Source organism: Notamacropus eugenii, chromosome 2 (genome assembly GCF_028372415.1).
Source record: "Notamacropus eugenii isolate mMacEug1 chromosome 2, mMacEug1.pri_v2, whole genome shotgun sequence".
NCBI lineage: Eukaryota > Metazoa > Chordata > Mammalia > Diprotodontia > Macropodidae > Notamacropus > Notamacropus eugenii.
Window position 1 is genome coordinate 470,402,811 of NC_092873.1, and position 21,013 is coordinate 470,423,823.

A 21,013-nucleotide genomic window follows, 5' to 3' on the forward strand; every position below is an offset into this window, starting at 1 on the left:
AGTCATGTGTGATCCTGACTGTGGGATCTCAGTATTTGAAATCTTTCGACTTCCTACTGTATTTTTTTCTTTGACCTGAAAACTTCGAACTTTTGCTGTTCCTAGGAGTTTTCAATTTGGGGTTCCTTTCAAGAAGTGACTGATAGATTCTTCCTATTCCCACCTTCTCTGTTGTTCTATGAGATCTGGGCAGTTTCCTTCCTTCCTTCCTTCCTTCCTTCCTTCCTTCCTTCCTTCCTTCCTATCATCTATTTTTAATATTTTTTTTAAATTTCGAGTTCCAAATTCTAGCAATATGATCACAATTATACGTGTGACGTCATGCAAAACATATTTGCCTATTATGCATGTTACAAAAAAGGAAAAAAAACAAGAAAAAGCAAAAAACATAAGGAAATGGAAAAAAGTATGCTTCAATCTACACTCAAAATTCATCAGTTGTCTGTCTGGAGGCAGATAACATTTTTCATCATAGCTCCTTTAGAATATTCATGGATCATTGTCTTGATCAGAGCAGCTAAAGTCTTTCACAGCTGATCATTGCTACAACATTGTTGTTATTGTGTGCAATATTCTCCTGGTTCCATTCAATTCCCTTTGTATCAGTTCATACAAGCCTTCCTAGGTTGTTTTTAATCACCCTCTTTGTCATTTCTTACAGCACAATAGCATTCCATCACAATCATTTACCACAACTTGTTTGGCTGTTGCCCAGTTGATGGGCTCTCCTCAGCTTCCAATTCTTTGACACCACAGAAAGAGATGATACAAATATTTTTGCACATACAGGTCCTTTTCTTTGATCACTTTGTGATGCAGACCTAGTAGTGGTATAGCTGGGTCAAAAGACATGCACAGTTTTATAGCCTTTGGGCATAGTTCTAAATTGTTTTCCAGTTCATAATTCCATCATACTGCACTAGCGTACTTATTTTCCCACATCCTTTCCATCATTTTCCTTTACTATCATATTAGCCAATTTGATAGCTGTGAGGTGGTATCTCAGAATTGTTTTTATTTCATTTCTTTAATTATGATTTGGAGTATTTTTCATGTCACTATTGATAGCTTTGATTTCTTCTTTTCAAAACTGCCTTTTTATACCCTTTGATTACTTACCAACTGAAGAATGACTAATTTTTATAAATTTGGGATCATCAATTCTTTATATATTTGAGAAATGAGATCTTTATCTGAGAAACTTGCTATGGACATTTTTTAATAATTTTCCTAGGTTTCTGCTTCCCCCCTAATTTTGACTGCATTAGTTTTGTTTTTCCAGAAACATTAATTTCATGTAATCAAAATTATCTGTTTTACTTCCTGTGATTCTATCTCTTGATTTGCTAGAAAGTCTTCCCTTATACATAGTTCTTACAGGTAAAATTTTCTATTCAGTCATATCTGAATTTTCATGATACATTTTTGTGTTTTTTTTGGCAAAGATCCTGGAATGATTTGCCATTTCCTTCAGCTTATTTTGTAGATGAATAAACTGAGGCAAATAGGGTTAAGTGACTTGTCTAGAGTCACATAGCTAGTGAGTGTCTGAGGTCAAATTTGAACTCAGGAAGATTAGTCTTCCTAACTTCAGGTTATTTAAATAATCGATTTCATTTTCTATTAATCTGGATGATTTTTATTTTTGTAAATATTCATCCATTTCACTTAGATTGTCAGTATTACTGGTATCTAATCAAGCAAAATGGCTCCTAGTAATTGCTTTAATTTATTTTCATTAGTGATAAACTTACTCTTTTCATTTTTGATACTTGAATTTTGATGTTCTTTTAAAAAAATCAAATTAACTAGTTGTTTATCTATTTTTTTCAAATAAAACCAACTCCTACTTTTATTTATTAGGTCATTTTTATTACTTTCAATTTTATTTATCTGCCCTATTATTTTCAGAATTTTCATTTTGGTGTTTAATTGGGGACTTTAAATTTGTTCTTTTTCTATTTTTTTTTTTGTTGCATACCCAATTCATTGATCTTCTCTCTCTCTCTCTCTCTCTCTCTCTCTCTCTCTCTCTCTCTCTCTCTCTCCTTCCCCCTCTCTCTCATTGATATATGTTTTCAGAGATGGAAAATTTCTCCTCAGTTCTGAATTGGCTGCATTCCACAGATGTTGGCATGTTATCTCATTGTTTTTCTCTTTAATGAAATTATTGATTGTTTTTGATTTGTGTTTTGACTCTCTCATTCTTTAGGATTGGATTATTTATTTTCCAAGTAATTTTTAATTTATGCTCCCCCAGCATAGATGTAATTAATTTTTACATTAAAGGTAATTTTTATTTCATTATGGTCTGAAAATGGCATATTTAATATTTTTGCTTTATTGTGTTCATTATGAGGGTTTTTATACCCTAATACATGCTCAATTTTTGTGAAGGTTCTTTGCATAGAGGAGAAAAAGGTATCCTCCTTTCTTTTATCCAGTTTTCTTCAGAGGTCTTTCATATCTAACTTTCATCTACTTAACTTTTTATTATTTATTTTATAGTTAGATTTGCCTATCTCTGAGAGAGGAAACTTGAGGTTTCCTACTATTGTTTTACTATTTCCTCCTGTAAGTCATTTAACTATTCTTCTAAGAATTTGCTGTTGACTGATACATATATATATATATATATATATGTATATATATATATATATATATATATACATATATATATATATATATATGTATGTATGTATGTATGTGATATATGATAGAATTTCATTGTCTATGGTACCTTTCAGCAAGCTATCATTTCCTGTCTGTCTCTTTTAATTAGGTCTGTTTTTACTTTTGCATTGTCGGTGATCACTATTGCTACTCTTGCCTTTTTTTACTTCAGCTGAAGTATAATAGATTCCACTCCAGCCCTTTATATTAACTCTTTATGTGTATTTCTTGTAAACAGCATATTGTTGGATTCTGGTTTCTAAGTTCCAGGGATGGGGAACCTGTGACCTTGAGGCCACATGTGTCCTTCTAGGTCCTTGGATGTGGCCTTTTGACTGAGTCCAAGTTTTACAGAACAAATCCTTTTATTAATTTTTATTAAATTATTATTTCCCACTCCTGTTAGACTATCTTCTATTTTATGGGTGAATCCATCCTATTCACATTCATGGTTATGATGACTAACTGTGAATTTCCTTCCATCCTATTTTACTCTGTTTGGTCTTTCTTTCTCTTTCATCCTCAGCAATCTGTTTTGCTTCTAACCACTTTATCCCTTAACCTGTTCTCTTTTTATCACTCCTCTCCCTTTCTTTTATCTCCTTCCCCTCCTACTTCCCAGTTGGGTAAAATAGAATTCTATACCTAATTAATTTCACACACACACACACACACACACACACACACACACACACACACACACACTACTTTCCCCTCTACTGTAAAAGTTTCTCCTTTCATACCCATTCTATATGAGATCATTTCCCCTATTCTTCCTCTCCCTTCCCAGTTCTCCTAGTGCATTCCTCTTTTGCATCCATTCATTTGTGTTAGATCACCCCAACATAATTGATTCACCATTGCGCCATCTCTCTATCTAGCTTCCTTTTAACTGCCCTAATAATGAAAAAGTTTTTAGATGTTATTTCTATCATGTTTCCATGTAGGAATATAAATAGTATAAGCTTATTAAGTCCCTTATGATTTCTCTTTCATGTTTACCTTTTTAGGCTTCTCTCAAGTCTTATATTTGAAAGTAAAATTTTTGATTCATCTCTGGTCTTTTTTTTTTTAATCAGGAATGCTTGAAAGTACTCTATTTTATTAAATATCCATTTTCCCCCCTGAAGGTTTATACTCAGTTTTGCTAGGTAGATTACTTTTAGTTGTAATCCTAGCTCCTCTGCCTTCCAGAATAGCATATTTCAAGAACTCTGCTCCGTTAATGTGGCAGCATTTAAATTTTGTGTGATCCTGCCTGTGACTTTACAATATTTGAGTGGTTTCTTTATGGTTGCATACAATATTTTCTCTTCAACATTTCTCTTCAATATTTCATCTCTGAAATTTGGTTGTAATACTCTTGGGAATTGTCTTTTGAGATTTCTTCTAGGAGGTGATAGGTAGATTCATTTAATTTTTATTTTACCCCGTCGTTCTATGACATTAAGGCAGTTTTCCTTGATAATTTCTTGAAATATGATATTTAGACTCTTTCTTTGATTATGGTTTTCAGGTAGTCCAATATTCTTAAATTATCTCTCTTTGATCTGTTTTCCAGGTCATTTGGTTTTCTGATAAAATATTTCATATTTTCTTCCATTTTTTTCATTCTTTTGACATTCTTATTTCTTGATGTCTCATGGGGTTATCAGCTTCCACATCTCTCATTCTTCTTTCTAATTCATTCTTCTCTTCAGTAGATTTTTGTTCCTCTTATTTTCTTTGGTCAATTCTGTTTTTTAAGTCATTTTCTTCAATAATTTTTGTGCCTCTTTCATCAAACTGTTAATTTTCTTTTCATAATTTTCTTATGTTGCTCTTATTTTTTAAGCCCAATTTCTCCTGCACCATTCCTATTTGATTTTGAAGAACATTTTTAGCTTTTCTGGGATTTCTTGTTGGGCTTGTGTTGAATTCACATTATTTCTTTGAGGCTTTGCTGCTGTTTTGACATTGTTTTCTTCTTCTGATTTTGTGTCTTAATCTTTCCTGTCACCATAGATTTTTATGGTTGGGTGTTTTTTGTTATTTGTTCATTTTTTCCATACTATTTCTTGACTTAGAACTTTATCTTAAAGTTGAGATCTTTTCCTGGGGGTGGGTGTTTCCCAAGGTGCAGGCTTTTTCACACTGCTGCTTTCAGAGCTAATTCTGCAGGTTTGAATGTTTTTGATGGTTCCAAGGTTCAGTGATCCAAGAAGAGATATCGTCCTTGCTTTCTTTTGACTGGAAGTGATACTACTCCTCAAAGCCACCGCTCCTTTGTGATTAAAAATGATTCTGCTCCTTAGGCCCCTCTTGGGACGGCAAGTACTCTTTTTTGCATTGGAACTGTAATCTGGAACTGGTTTTATTTAATGGAGTTACCAAATAGTACCTTGTCCTATACCCAGTGCTAGCACAAGGACCTGTTTCTGACCAATTGCCAGATCCCCTTACTGTTCCTGGTTTGAGAGCCCCCAAAGCCACTGTTGCTGTGTTTGCCACCTCCAAGGCTCACTACTGGTATTGTGGTCATGTGGGCTCTGGGTTAGGCCCCTCCCCACTGTCATAAATCTATCCTAATGCTTTCCTAAGTTTTCTTGTGCTGGGAAAATGTCTTTCCTTGACCTTTTGGTGGCTTTTCTGCTTCAGAATTCAATTTGAGGAGTTATTTTAAAGTTGTTTGGAGGGGAATATTCAGATTGCTTATTTGCTCCCTCTATTCAGCCATCTTGGCTCCAACCCCAGAAATCCTCCCAAAACTTGGGCCGTTTTAAGCCTTTTCTTGAAATGTAATATCTAGGTTCTTTGGTTGTTGTTATTATGGTATTCAGATAGTCTAATAATTTTTAAATTTTTCTCCTTGATCTATTTTCCAGGTCAACTGTTTTTGCTATGAGAAACCTTAGATTTTCTTCTACTTTTTCAGCTTTTTAAACTTTACTTTAAGATTTCTTGTTGCTTTATTCATTGATTTTTATTTAGTCCACTCTAATTTTCAGGTAAACTTTGCTTATGCTGAGTTTTTAATTCCCTTCCCAATTCTTTCTCTTATATCTTTCATTTCTTTTTCACTTGTCCTCTCAAGTTCTCTCATTCTATTTATAAAAAGATTTCAAATTCTTTGGAATGTCTTGCTTCATTTATTCTAAGAATTCCAGTTGAATTTGTGCCCAAACTCTGCTTTGCTCTGAGGTTTTGCTTGTAAATGTTTTAGAGACATTCTCTTTTGGCTTTTTTTCTTGAATGTCCCTATCATCACTATAGCTCTTTATGGTAGGATCCTTTTTTTGTTTTATTTGCTCCTTCTAGTTTGCTTCTTGACTTGAGACTTGATATTAATACTGGGCTTTGCAGCACTTCTGTAGGAAAGGTTTTGTCTCATTCTGTTGTTACTTTCTTGGGGTATTGAGTATTGTGCTATTCTAGAATCATTTTTTTTAAAGGCTATTGGTCTGCAAGCTTTCAGTGTTCCCCAAGTGGTCTGACCCAGGTCAAATTTTGATTGTAGTCCCTTGATTCGAGCTCTGCAGGTAATCAACCTGGGTTTAGATTTGAGCAAAAGTAGACTGCTGCTGAACTCTACCTATATCAGTCAGCTGAAGAGCTCCATTGGTTGAAAGTGATAGTATTTTGTGCTCCCGTTGGCATGGGATTCTTGCCCTGGTTATTCCTTTGCAGGTTGGTTTAGAACAACGCTAGAAAAGAGATTTTGCTCAGTGACTCAGGTCTCAGTCAAACTTCTGGTGCTCACTTCTGAACTTCTTCCTTTCTTGGTAAACACATAGGACTTCTCTACTTGAGAACACTGCCCACCTGTGCTGGTCCCCTTCCCAATCAACTTGGGATCTGTAACCTGAATTGGGTAATGGGTGACAAAGCTGCCAGTTCTTAGTTGTCCCCATCCCAGCACACTATATGGCTCTTGGACCTCTTCTTGCTCTGGTGTACAGCCTTTTCTTGGGCACTGGAATGCTCTTAGGCACTGGAAGTGTGTTCCTGGCCCATCTCCATCTCCAGTGTTCTCAGTTCTCCCTATCCATCTCTCTATACTGAGCTGGGCTGGACAAATGATACAGTGTGACATCTGGATTAGAATTCATCAAGATTCGATCAGGTACACAGATCTGATTATACTGGTACACAGTGGATCTATCTGAGGGAGTTTTGTGGGAGGATGCTCACTGTACTACCTATCACTCTACCATCTTGGTTCCACTTTCCACATAGTAGGTATTTAACAAATGTCTCATGAATGATTTCAATAAACAGTTGCTTAGAATAGATACAACTTGCTTTAAACAAATTCAATATTAGTGTACTTAAAGCAAAAAGGAATCAAAAATTCAGCCATACAAAGTAGATAAATTAAGTGGTGGTATTTTGATTTGCTAGAGAGTTTCTCTAAATAGCAAGTGCTTCTATTGACATAGAAACTTTTCAGGAATAGTGTTAGTAGAGAAAATGAGACATATATAGAGAGAAGCAATGTATTATAGGTGAAAGAGTATTGAATTTTGAGCCAGTAGGCTTGAGTATGAATCCCAGGTCTACCACTTAATACCAATCTGACCTTGGGCAAATAGCTTCCTATTCTTTGGCATCAGTTTCCTCACCTATAAGATGAGGAGTTGGACTACTCACTAAATGACTTCTGAAGTCCCTGATAGCCACCTACAGAGTATGATGTAAAGAACTCAGCACTTGACTTGCTTTCCTGGATATTTGTTTTCAATTTCTTTCTGTCCCTATACCTTTTTCTTTTATCTCTCAGTTTTCCCCCAGATCACCTGGTATATTAATTATTTCATGACTTATTAGTTTCTCCTTACTCTTGTTAACACATCCTGAGGCTGGTGGTAGGATGGGGGTGGTAAATGTTTGTAGATATTTTTTCTTCTTGTTTCCCTCCTTTATTCTCATCCTTCATTCTCCTCCCTCTCTTCTCTCTCTCTGTCTCTCTGTGTCTATCTGCCTCTCTCTTTGCCCCCTCCCCATCGCTCCTCCCTCTCTCCAATAATTTTCTCCTTTTATGACTCTCTCCAATTCACCCTAAACTCAGAAATAAAACCAGACAGCACATGGGGCACTGGACAAATAGCATAAAAGGAGAGGAACAAAAAAGAGGTGCCACTTGACTTTTCTCCTCTCTGGCCAAAACACTTCAGGGAGATGGAGGAGTAGATATGGTGATTTTTTTGCAGAGCTCTTAGAGGGGTTACAAAATAGGATATGTTATTTACTGAATAAAAGACAGATCACTGGATCACTGGGGAGGGTATTTATAGAGCCAACCTTGGAGAGCTGGATGCTCACATCCCTGGCACCTCCCCCCACTCTGACATTTCTAAAGATAGATCATTGCGGCATAGGGTATGAGACAAAATACATGAATTCTTTTATTCACAGAGCATTTGTCTTCCAGTGAATGCAAAGCAAAGCTCTAATGTTCTCATTCACTGTGCCCTACCCTCATCCTTAGTGTATGGTAGATCTGAGGGTGGCATTGTCATAATAAGCTCAACTACATATGATATTTCAAGGTTTACAAAGCATTTTCCTGACAACAACACTGTGAGGTGATTAGGAAAGTATTATGAAGTCCATTTTACAGTTAAGGAAACTGAGACTTCAAGGTGATTTGTTCAAGGTCACATATCTAGAAATTGAGCCCAGTCCAAGCTACTGACAGTTCCTTCTAGGGGTTACCTTAAACCCTTGGGCAAATAAGGGAACAAATAGAGAACTGGGAGAGTGACTTGCTAATGATTACTCAGCATCTTGATTACAGCACTAGGATAAGAATGAAGATCACATAATTTCAGCTTGATAACCACTCTGTACCCATAAAAATGGCTCCCCACAATTCACCTCAAAATCTTAGGGGCTCTCCTCACCCTTGCCAATCTGAATATCTAGGTTAAAAAGTGGGAAGCAAGGACACTTGTTCCCAAATGTCAGCCATGCTGTTGGGATGATGGTGTACCTTAGACCATGGAATAAGTCATAGCATTGCCTCTTCTACCAATTCTACTGGCTATTCCTGGACTTGGGGTGAGGAAGACCTAGATTCAAATCTCACCTCTGTCACTTACTATTTCTGTGACTATGAACAAGTCACTTAATCTTTCTGAGTCTGTTTCTTCATTTGTTAAAAGGGAATAGTCTGTATTGCCCACCTCTTAGGGTTATTGTGAAACTCAAATGAAATATTTAAAAAGAGCTTTGCAAACTTTAAAATACTATATAAATGTTGGCTAATATTTGTCCCAACAGGTCAATTATGGCTCTGCAGAGAACCTTGGTCCATCACTCAGCCATCACACAGAATTTCCAGGGGCTGATGAGTCACTGCTCTCACCCCTTTCCCTTATATCCACTCCATAGCAGAAAGAACATTGACCTTGGAGTCAGAACATCTGGATTTAAATTTCTGCCTAGGTTGGTTACTACCTGTATGATCTTTTTTTTAAATTTTCTTATTTTAAGTTTTCAACATTCATTTCCACCAAATTTTGAGTTCCAAATTTTTTCCCCATCTCTCCCTTCCCCCAACCCCAAAGTCCTGAGAATTCTAATTACCTCTACCACCAATCTGCCCTCTCTTCTAGCATCCTTCCCTTCTCTTATGCCCATCTTCTCTTTTGTCCTGTAGGGCAAGATAAATTTCTATACCGCATTACCTGTATTTCTTGTTTCCCAGTTGTATGCAAGAACAATACTCAATAGTTGTTCCTAAAACTTTGAGTTCCAACTTCTCCTCCTTCCTCCCTCCCCACCTATCTCCATTGGGAGGGCAAGCAATTCAATATAGGCCATTTCTGTGTGGTTTTGCAAATGACTTCCATAATAGGCATATTGTGTAAGACTAACCATATTTCCCTCCATCCTATCCTGCCCCCATTTCTTCTACTCTCTCTTTTGACCTTGTCCCTGCCCAAGAGTGTTGACTTCTAATTTCTCCCTCCTCCCATTGCCCTCCCTTCCACCATCCCCCCCTCCCCCGCTTATCCCCTTCTCCCCTACTTTCTTGTATTGTAAGATAGGTTTTCATACCAAAATGAATGTGCAATTTATTCCTTCCTTGAGTCAAATGTGATGAGAGTGAGCTTCACATTTTCCTTCTCACCTCCTTCCTTTTTCCTCCATTGAAAAGTCTTTTCCTTGCCTCTTTTATGAGAGATAATTTGCCCCATTCCATTTCTCCCTTTCTTCTCCCAATATATTCCTCTCTCATCCCTTAATTTCATTTTTTTAGATATGATCCCTTCCTATTCAACCCACCCTGTGCTCTGTGTCTGTCTCTCTCTGTATACGTGTGTGTTTGTGTGCGTGTGTGTGTATGTGTGTGTGTGTGTGTGTATAATCCCACCAACTACCCAGACACTGAAAAAAGTTTCAAGAGTTACAAATATTGTCTTTCCATGTAGGAATGTAAACAGTTCAACTTTAGTATGTCCCTTATGATTTTTCTTTCCTGTTTATCTTTTCATGCTTCCTTTGACTCTTGTGTTGGAAAGTCAAATTTTTCTTTTCAGCTCTGGTCTTTTCATCAAGAATGCTTGAAATTCCTCTATTTCATTGAAAGACCATTTTTTCCCCTGAAGTATTATACTCAGTTTTGCTGGGTAGGTGATTCTTGGTTTTAGTCCTAGTTCCTTTGACTTCTGGAATATCATATTCCATGCCCTTCGATCCCTAAATGTAGAAGCTGCTAGATCTTGTGCTATTCTGATTGTATTTCCACAATACTCAAATTGTTTCTTTCCAGCTGCTTGCAATATTTTCTCCTTGACCAGGGAACTCTGGAATTTGGCTACAATGTTCCTAGGAGTTTTTCTTTTTGGATCTCTTTCAGGAGGTGATTGGTGGATTTTTTCAGTATTTATTTTGCCCTCTGGTTCTAGAATCTCAGGGCAGTTTTCCTTGATAATTTCATGAAAGATGATGTCTAGGCTCTTTTTTTGATCATGGCTTTCAGGTAGTCCCATAATTTTTAAACTGTCTCTCCTGAATCTATTTTCCAGATCAGTTGTTTCCAATGAGATATTTCACATTATCTTCCATTTTTTCATTCTTTTCGTTTTGTTTTGTGATTTCTTGGTTTCTCATAAAGTCATTAGCCTCCATCTGTTCGATTCTAATTTTTAAGGAACTATTTTCTTCAGTGAGCTTTTGAACCTCCTCTTCCATTTGGCTAATTCTGCTTTTGAAAGCATTCTTCTCCTCATTGGCTTTTTGAATCTCTTTTGCCAATTGAGTTAGCCTATTTTCAAAGGTGTTTTTTTCTTCAGCATTTTTTTGGCTCTCTTTTAGCAAGTTGTTGACTCTCTTTTCATGATTTTCTTGCATCTCCCTCATTTCTCTTCCCAATTTTTCCTCCACCTCTCTTACTTGATTTCAAAATCCTTTTTGAGCTCATCCATGGCCTGAGACCATTGAATATTTATTTTGGATGTTTAGGATACAGAAGCCTTGACTTTTATGTCTTTCCCTGATTCTTCCTCATCTGAAAAGATGGGAGAAGATATCTATTCACCAAGAAAGTAACCTTCTATAGTCTTATTTTTTTCCCTTTTTTGGGCATTTTCCCAACCAGTTACTTGACTTTTGGGTCCTGTGTCAAGAGTAGGATATACTCTGGGGATCTGTAAGATCTCAGTTCCTCCAAGGTGGCACAATCAAGTGTGTATACTGGTTTGGGAGCAACCAGAAACTTTAGTGCCCAGAATATGTGAGTGATAGAGTTTCCTCTCCACAACCACCTGGCCTCCAGTTCCACCAAGCCAGCTGAGATTCAGATAAGCTGCTCAATTCCCCCAGGAGCTTTAGGCAGGGACAGGGCTGCCATTCAGTGTGAGATAATGATCAGCTGCTCAGTTCCCATAGGGGCTTTACAATCCAACAATGGATGCAGGCTGCTGTGGGAGCTGCTGCCACCAGATGCAGCCTCTGCCACTGCCACCTGAGACTGGAGCTATGGGTAGACCCTGCTCCCTTCTCTGCCAGCTGAACAAATTCTCTCACTGACCTTTGGCACCTGTGGGTTGAGGAATCTGCAAACTGCTGCTACTGTTAATGAGGATTCTGCCCCTGAGGCCTGCTCAGGTCCTCCTCCCTGTTCTATGCTGTGCAGCCAAGGCTGGGCTGGGCTAGGCTCACTCTACCTCTGGTGTGACAGACCTTTATCATTGGCCTTTAAGGTCACCCTGGACTGGAAATCTCCCCCACTCCATTGTTCTGTCGCTTCTGCTGCTCTAGAATTTGTTGAGAGTCTTTCTTTACAGGTATTTTATGGGCTATGGGGGAAGAGCTACTGTATATGTGTCTTTCTACTCCACCATCTTGGCTCCACCCCCCTACCTATATGATCTTAATGAAATTACTTAACCTCTCTGGGCCTCAGTTTCCTCATAGGTAAAATGAAGGGTTTGGTTTGGATGACCTCTGAGGTTAACTCCAGCTTAAAAATCTATGGTCCTATGATCCCAAAGAGCCCAGGATAAGGGATGGAAAGAACACTGAATTTAGAATTTTTAATAATAGACAGTCACTACACTCTGTCACTACATTGTTCTGTGAGACTGAGTAGTCATTTCCTCTCTCTGAGCCTTAGTTTCCTCATTTAAAAAAGGAGTTTTTGGACTAGATGATGCCTAAGGATCCTTGCAGGTCTAATATTCTATCATTCTATGGGCCATGAGAGAATACCCAATTGTCCTCCACTGGAAAGTCCCTCTTGTCAACCTTGGGATCTTTCTGACCTGAGTTAATCATTTTATATGTCAATCATTTATATTGTCAATAATTTTATATGGCTCTGCCTGTATGTAGCATTGAAACCCAGCATAGTCTATCTGGTCTGGCATTTTCAGCCTCATCACAATCAATTGTGTATTATCTGACCAGACCAACTACATGGTGATGTGATTTGAATTTGATTGGATCATTAGGACAACCCAAATGACAAACTTCGGCTTGACATGGCCCAATTATTCTGGTTGTGTAACTAGACGATGTCATTCAGCTTAGATTCTTAGGTGACTTCAAAGCTCACATAGTGTTTGAATATCAAAACAAGGGATGGGGCAGTAAGAATAGGCACTAGAAAACCTGCTTTCTTTCAAGGTTTGATCACTGGCATGCTAGCTCAATTTCCTCTCCTTCAAAAAAAGAGTATAGCCTACTGGGCTAAACATTGCCTGACTTGTAATGACAGAACAAAAATGCTCCTGAAATGGGAAAAAGAAATTCATGGGATGTGGAGCTGGGCATAGGCATCTGTGGGAGCAGGAGAAACAAAGAACTGGAGAAGGATCACTTATGCTCTTTGTTTTCCACATGTTACAAATTCTAATGTGTAAATCTCATCTCTATAGTCACACCTGTCACTTTTCCTATTTTTAATCTTTTCTTCATTACTCTATTTATTGACATCACCACTCTTTCTGACTTCCTTGAGTGAATCTCATTTAAATGATATGAATATAAGCTCCATGAGGGTAAGGTGCTTATCTTACCTTTTTTTTAACCTATAGGATTAGTACACTCTTAGGAATTTAATTTAATTCAACATTTATTAGGTGACTTTCCTGTGCAAGGTTACTGTGGTGTAGTGGAGGTAGTGATGTTACAGGAATCCCGAGGAACTGTATTCTGACATGTACTGGCTAGTATGACCCCAGGTCAATCAGATGGGTGGGGTAGTATAGAGAGCTGGCCTTGAAGTCAGAAAAACCTGAGTTGAAATTCAGCCTTAGACACTATCTGTGTGACCTTGGGCAACTCACTTACCCGTAGTTGGCTTCAGTTTCCTTCTCTATAAATGGGGATAATAATACCTACCTCCCAAGGTTTTTGTGAGGATCAAATGAGATAATATTTGTAAAGCACTTTGAAGAGCTACATAAATGTTTGGGCAGGGGGGAGGGGCAGCTAAATGACTCCATGGATGGCTTGGCCTAGAGTCTGGAAGGTCTGAGTTTCAATCTGGCCTCAGACACTTATTAGCTGTGTGACCATGGACAAGTCATTTAACCTCTGTTTGCCCTAATGTACTGAAGAAGGAAATGGCAAACCATTCCAGTATCTTTGTCAAGAAAACCCCACAGACAGAAGGATGCATGGGGCCACAAATAGTGGGACATGACTAAACAGCCACAACACAAATGCTTTGAAGAGCTATATAAATGCTAGCTATTTATTGTGGTTGTCGTTGTTATACATCTCAGTGATCCCGTGCAACTCTCTAAGTTGCAGAGCAAGAGCTGATATACATGGTAGAGGAAATTGCTTTCCTTATTAAAACCATAGGCTTTGTCCTCCTCAAATTCCGAAACATGTTCTAAGCACTCTGGGGACATCAAAATAAGATGAAAACCATTTCTTGCCCTTCTATTCAATTGGGTATAGTGACATATTTGCATAGATAAGTAATCAAAAAATGATTTGAAGAGGAAAAGCACTTTAACAATTAGGTAGATTGGAAAAGTCTTCCATGAGAGGTAGCTCCTGAGCTGAACCTTGAAGGGAGCTAAGAATTCTAGGAGACCTAATAAGAAGACAGTGAATCTCGTGACTGCAGGGAAGCTTGTAGAAAGGCATGGAGAAAGCATTTCTATATAATAATAACAAAATCCAGCAGCAAGAGACAGAGAAATTCCTTTTAAAATAGCTGTAGACAACTTAAAATACTTGGGAGTGTATCTGCCAAGACAAACCCAGGAACTATATGAACACAATTGCAAAATAGTGTATGTGTTCATCCTTCATTGCTGAAGAAGACCATGCCATTAGAGAATAATGACATGACTTGCACTTGACTTTGTTCTGAGTGAGGGAGGATTGTACAGGTCATCAGCCTCACTTCTCTTCCAGAGCCATCTGAATTCAGTGACCAGATATTCATCAGGATGACTGGAGATGACCCAGGATGAGGCAATTGGGGTTAAGTGACTTGGCTAAGGTCCCATAGCTAGTGAGAGCTGGCTCTCTCAAGTGTCTGAGGTGAGATTTGAACTCAGGTCTTCCTGACTCCTGCACTAGTGCTCTATCTACTGCACCACCTCGCTGCCCCCAACAATTACAAAATACTTTTTGTACAAATAAAGTCAGATCCAAGCAATTGGAAAAAATATTCATTCTCATGGATAGGTTGAGCCAATATAATAAAGATGACAAATTTACCTTAAAAAAAAAGTATGAAGGTAGAAGACTGAATAACAACACAGGTTTTTGTTGTTGTTGTTGTTGTTGTTTTTAATATTTGTTGGAGCTAAATTGGCTTAAAGAATTTCCTGATTGCTAAAGTATTATCTTTGAGGTAGAACTGGGATCTTGTCTTTCTCTTCTTCACTATATTCATGCTGTAGGTACCCACCCATACCCTGGCTATTAGGACCAAGACTTTCTTAGAGACTCAGCACAGTTTGTCAATAAGCTATGATTAATTATGCTCTTATCTGTTCTAGGTACTATGCTAAATCTCGAGGAGGCAAAGAAAGACAGAAACAAAGTCCCTGTTCTCAAGGAGCTCAAATTCTAATAGAAGAGACAACATGCAAACAATTACATATGTACAAGATATATATATATAGCATAAATGGCACGTAATCTCAGAGGAAAGCTATTGGGGGAGGTAGAAGAAGATGGTCATTGGAAAGGCCTTCAGTAGAAGGTGGGATTTGAGTTTAATCACCAAAGGCTTAGCTTGCACAAAATCATTGAGTCAGGGCATAGAGTATTTATTGTGTGTAAGAAGTGCAAATAGACTGATGTAATGGTACCATAGAAGGAAGAGACATCACCTTGCCAACAAACGTCCATATAATCAAAGCTTTGTTTTTTTAAATTAACTTATTTTTAGTTTTCAACATTCAGTTCCACAAGCTTTTGAGTTCCAAATTTTCTCCCTCTTTTTCCCCTCCACATTTCCCATGATGGCATGTAATCTGATAAAGGCTCTACATATACATTCACATTAAACATTTTCACATTAGTCATGTAACAAAAAAGAATGATAACCAATGGTATGAACCATGAGAAACAAAACAAAACAAAAAAGCAGAGCAAATAGTATGTTTTGACCTGCATTCAGACTCCATAGTTCTTTCTCTGGATGTGGACAGCATTTTCCATCATGAGTCTTTTGGAATTGTCTTAGAACCTTGCATTACTGAGACAAAATCTATCAAAGTTAGTTGTCACACAATGCGACTGTAACTATGTACCATGTTCTGGTTCTGCTCCCCTCACTCACAAAGCTATGGCTTTTCCACTAGCAATGTATGGCTGTGAAAGCTGCAGTTTAAGTCAAGCTGAGTTTTGCAGAATTGATGCTTTTGAACTGTGGTGCTGAAGAAGACTTTTGAGAGTCTCTTGGATAGTAAGGAAGTCAAATCAATCAATACTTAAATTAATTCAGGTTTTTTGCTGGGAGGTCAAATACTGAAGCTGATGCTTAAATGCTTTGACCACACAATAAGATGAGACTCACTTTTTAGTGATGTTGGGCAAGACAGAAGACAAAGGAAAAGGGAACAGCAGAGGATGAGATGGATGGATAGTTTCATAGAAACAATGAACATGAACTTGGATGGACTTTCAGAGTTAGTGGAGGATAGAAGGGCCTGGTGTGCTGTAGTACTCAGGGTCATGAAGAGTCAGGCACAACTAACTAACAACAAATGAAAGGAAAGAAAGTATAAGAAGACTGGAAAGATCCAGACTGAAGAGCTTTAAATGCCAAACAGAAGGTTTTATATGAAAGTAATAGGGAACCACTGGAGTGTATTGAGTGACAGCAGGGGACTTGGGTGATATAGTCAGATTAGAAAACAGCCTACCCCAGACAGTGGAAAGCTTCCTAGGATTTGGAGCACCTGGGCTAGAATTCAAGCGTTCCTATTTACCACCTGTGTGATTCTGGGAAAATCATTTAATCTCTCTGGTTCTCAGTTCCTCATACATAAAAAGAAAGGATAGGGCTGTGTGGCTTCTAAAGTCTTTTGGAAGTCTAAATCTATGATCTGAGGATTCTATGAATTTAACTGGGGGGGGGGTAGTGTCATAGGCGGTTGATCAGGAGAGTCATTTTGAGATTTGAGATTGAGAGATCAGTTTGAGTCTCTCCCATCCCTAAATCCATTTGATAAGATTATAAGGCATGGACTTATGTATGAAGGTAGGCACTTCCCATTGAACTAGCCATTTACTCTGATACCTTGCTGGGATGATACAAGGAACTCTTGATTGGTCCCCAGTGAATGGGGCTACCTCAAAGATGACTGGCAGCTGAGCTAATGAGGACTGGGTCTTTTCAGAAAGAGCTGTCCCTATGTGGTCAATAAGCGATCCATTTCTTCAACCTTTTCCGGAGTGATTTAGCTCCCTTGGACTTTTAGACTGGCACTTTACTTTAGAGGAGGGGAGGAGGGAACTCATTAAATTGAGTGGGACTTCTGATCACCCCTGCTAATGAGATAACATATTTAAAGTGCTTTACAAACTTTAAAGCCCTATATTCATACCAGTTATCCTGATTATTGTTAGTGGCAGCTAGTTTTGTTGGCACTGTTATCACTCAGGAGGAGCCTCTCAGCCTCATCCTGGCTCTGGGAATTCTCCTCACTTTATGCTTTCTTCTGCTCTTTGCTTGTGAAAATTAGTTGAATTGTTCAGAAACTCTCTAGAGCTTCTGCAAAGCACGATCTGGCTTCACCGAGGAAGCCGACTTCATTGTGGGCTCAGTGTTGCTTTTGTGTGGAGATTCTTACTGTTCTCTTCTCTGCCCTATAATGTCACCTCTGGGCCTGTCTCTGTCATGGAGTTGATGTGGGGAGACAAAGAGTAGTAAGTCACACAAAAGCCAGTGCTAGAATTGTGCAAGGAGCCCAGAGAGCTTGTAGCAGCTCTCGCAGACCTAGCAGGACATGCCTGTCACTCTGCAGTGATGATGAAAGGCAGGATGAGATAAGGATAGATGACCACTAGAGGGTCCTCACTGAAGCAAGTGAGAATGGAAGGAGATGAATGAAAGCAGACTGGGTAGCAAACTACAATGGGAGTTTAGATGCTCTGGGGTTGTGAGGGCTAACAGCACAATTTAGTCACCACTCGAGTGGGACCTTAGTGTATTTATTCAACTTCTTTGCAAACTGGCACCGATGATACCAATCTATCACAGAGAGCCATAATTAATAAGCAGAGTGCTCAAGTGCTTAGTAGCCACTTGAATACAAAATGCTGATAGGTGTGCAGTGGGAAATGAAAATAAATAGATCTGATTTGATTAGGCTGGAGAAGTGATTCCCAACCTTTTCTTTGTGATCCACCAAGAGGATAGCAATTAACTTTCATCTTCATTTAGAGAAGACCTTATTCAGGTGCAAGGAATAACCAAGAGGAATAAGGCATGGTCCTGTCTCCAAAGAGCTTGCTGTCTAGTTTGGGGTGTCAGAACACATAAAAACCACTCCCCAAACCAAATTAATTTAATTCACTTTTATGGAGACCCCTCCCCCAGCATTTCATAGAAGATAGCAGAGAGAAGAGTGAATGTATCATGAAATAAAAGAAAGTGATAAGGTATTACAACTCCATAAAGGTAAGATCTCTCTCTCTTTGTCTCTGTCTCTGCCTCTGTCTCTGTCTCTGTCTCTCTTTATCATTTCTATCTATCTCTATCAGTCATCTCTATCTATCTATATGTCTTATTTGCCTTGCTAGATTATTAGCTTCTTGTGGACAGGGACTGTATCTTGTGCAGTTTTGAATTACCTTGTAGTTTTGAATCCTAAACGATGCATTTGAGTCAATTGACCTCTAACATAAGCATTCCATAAAGAGTAGAGAAGCTTTCAGAGATACATCTGTTACTGTCCCTGTGACTCCAGCTGGCTGCTCTATCCACTGCTTTACCTCACTGCCCTGACCTCATGACAAAGGGCCCTCACTACCCAAACCCTTAAGACCATAAGTAGCTTGCAGTACAACTTACTGAATGAGGTGCTTTCCATAAACAGATGTGACACAGGAGAATATATACAGAGGGAAAGAGATTCAAGCAGATGCCCCAAATCTGTTCTGTTCTGCCAAATTGAGGTCTCACCTGCTTTTCCCTGTTGGTAATATAATCAATTCTTCAGTCTGTAGGCCAGGTTAATGGCACTTGCCCAGAAATCTGGTTTGGTTCTGCCCTCCTAGACTGGCAAGAGGCAATCTCAGAAGAGAGGTTGGTGCTCTCATCAAGGTTATTGGTGATTGCCACTGCCTTTCTGCTCTATAGATCAGTTGCTCAGTTTTCCTCACTATGGTAACAGCCCAAAACATAGATGTACTCAATAAATATTTGTGGATTGCAGGCAAGTTATCATCAGCGGTGAATATTCATCCACACCAATGATCCTACTGTACTGATTCTTGAACTCCAAGTGAATTTTTTCTTCCCATTGCTCTATGTATTGTCATAACGACCTCTCTGGGCCAGCAGAGGAAGTCCTAGAGTTGACAAAGTCTTTACTTCAGAGTGGAAAAGACACCACAAGTCCTTGCAAATAGTAGGCTCTTAATAAATGATAATCAAATGGAATTGGACACTATCTGACTTCTGCTTCGACCAAATGGCATAGGCAAAAACCCTATTATTTACTGATAGAAAGAGGAACACCTGTATCAATTAATCAATAAACATTTATTAAGAACCTAAAGTGTGCCAAGCACTGTGATCATAGAGATCATAATTGGTACTGGTTATTAGGATTGCAGGATCAGATTTACAGCTGGAAGAAACTTTGAATATCACCTAGTGAAGAATTTTAAACATAATATAATTTGTGATCAGGAATAGTGTCACACTCAAGGAGGCAGGAAAGTTTTGATTTCAGACAAGAAGCTAACACTTGCTGTCATTTGCCCCAAAGAAGGCACCAGCCTAGTCTATCCTAGTGTGAAGTTGCCTGCAGTCAGCAGTTTAAAACAGAGAAAACCCACTGTAAAGCAATGAGGGTATGAGTGGCTTTCTTTCTGCATTTATATTTGCACCCTGCCCCCATCCCACACCTATGCTGCATGTTGAGAGAAGTATTATGCCTTGGGCTATGGTTCAAGCTTCCTGACATCAGAGGCACAACCACACTGAATGCCTGGATGACCTCCGTGCCCCAAAGTCAGATACATCTGAATCCTCAGCAATAGCTAACCCTTTACTGTTATTTTGAGTGTACTCGTGCCAGAACTATTATAATTGGACATCATGGGACCCTGACAGGAAACTAAGACTAACTTTGGCTAAGATTGTTAAGCCACTATGCTAGATTATTTTTGATGTGATTTTTTTTTTTTGTCACAGCTGGAGCTGTCCAACCAGTTTTAGTTTGATAGAGGCCTAAGGCTTAAATAGGTACTGTATCAAGAGTGAAATCTTGGACTATTTCAGGAAGGTCTTATCATAGATTTGATTAATACTATGAGAAAGAATGGGTTCCCCTCACTAGACATCTTTAAAGGAAGGCTGGGCAATCACTTATTGGGTATGTCTTAGAAGGAATAGGTTTGACTAAATGTTTTCCGAGCAAGGTCTTTCTCAGCTCTGAGTTTTTGTGATTCTCTTATTCTGTGACTATTCTCCCAGCTCTGGCTATCCACCCCGCCAAATGTCAATAGAATAAAACATAACTGTCAGTACACAAGATTCTGGTGGAGGTGGGGGGAGAGACATTGAGATCTACACAGTTGTACCAATTAGCTCTCTAGAGATCAACATCCCTAGAAGGTCTCAGTTACACAGATCAGCAAATCTTAAGAGCATGGCCATGCCCCTTTCCCTTAAATCCTCTATTGAATCCTATCTGGCCCACAGTGGCCCCCTCTGCACATGGAAGCTCAGCTTCAAGCTCCTCAGTGCTGTCCAGAGTAAAGGGCTATTGCCCAAGGCCAGCGTGTTGACAGGGTAAGGTCTAGGGATCCACTGTCCCACATAGAAAGCTAACTATGTCTGTGGAATATAAATGGCCACATTCCTCTGCTGGGCAGTACACACATGGCCAAAGTTCACACCCTCACTCTTCCAGTAAATCTCCATTGATTCAATTTATCAGTTAAGAACTCAAAGCCTTGCCAGTCATTTTGCCACCAGCTGCTCTGTTCCCTTACTGAGAGCATATTCCCAGAAAGTGACCGAGTTCTGACACAGCATCTGAAGACCCCAAGGAACTGTTCAAAACTTGACAAATGTTATGTTGTGAGTGTGTTTATCCTGATCCTTACAGAGTTCCATGTGTCTTTTGTGCCCTTTGGAAGAGTGCACTTGCCTTGTGGATGCTGGTGAAAACATCATAGAAGGAGGGAGGTCTGCCTA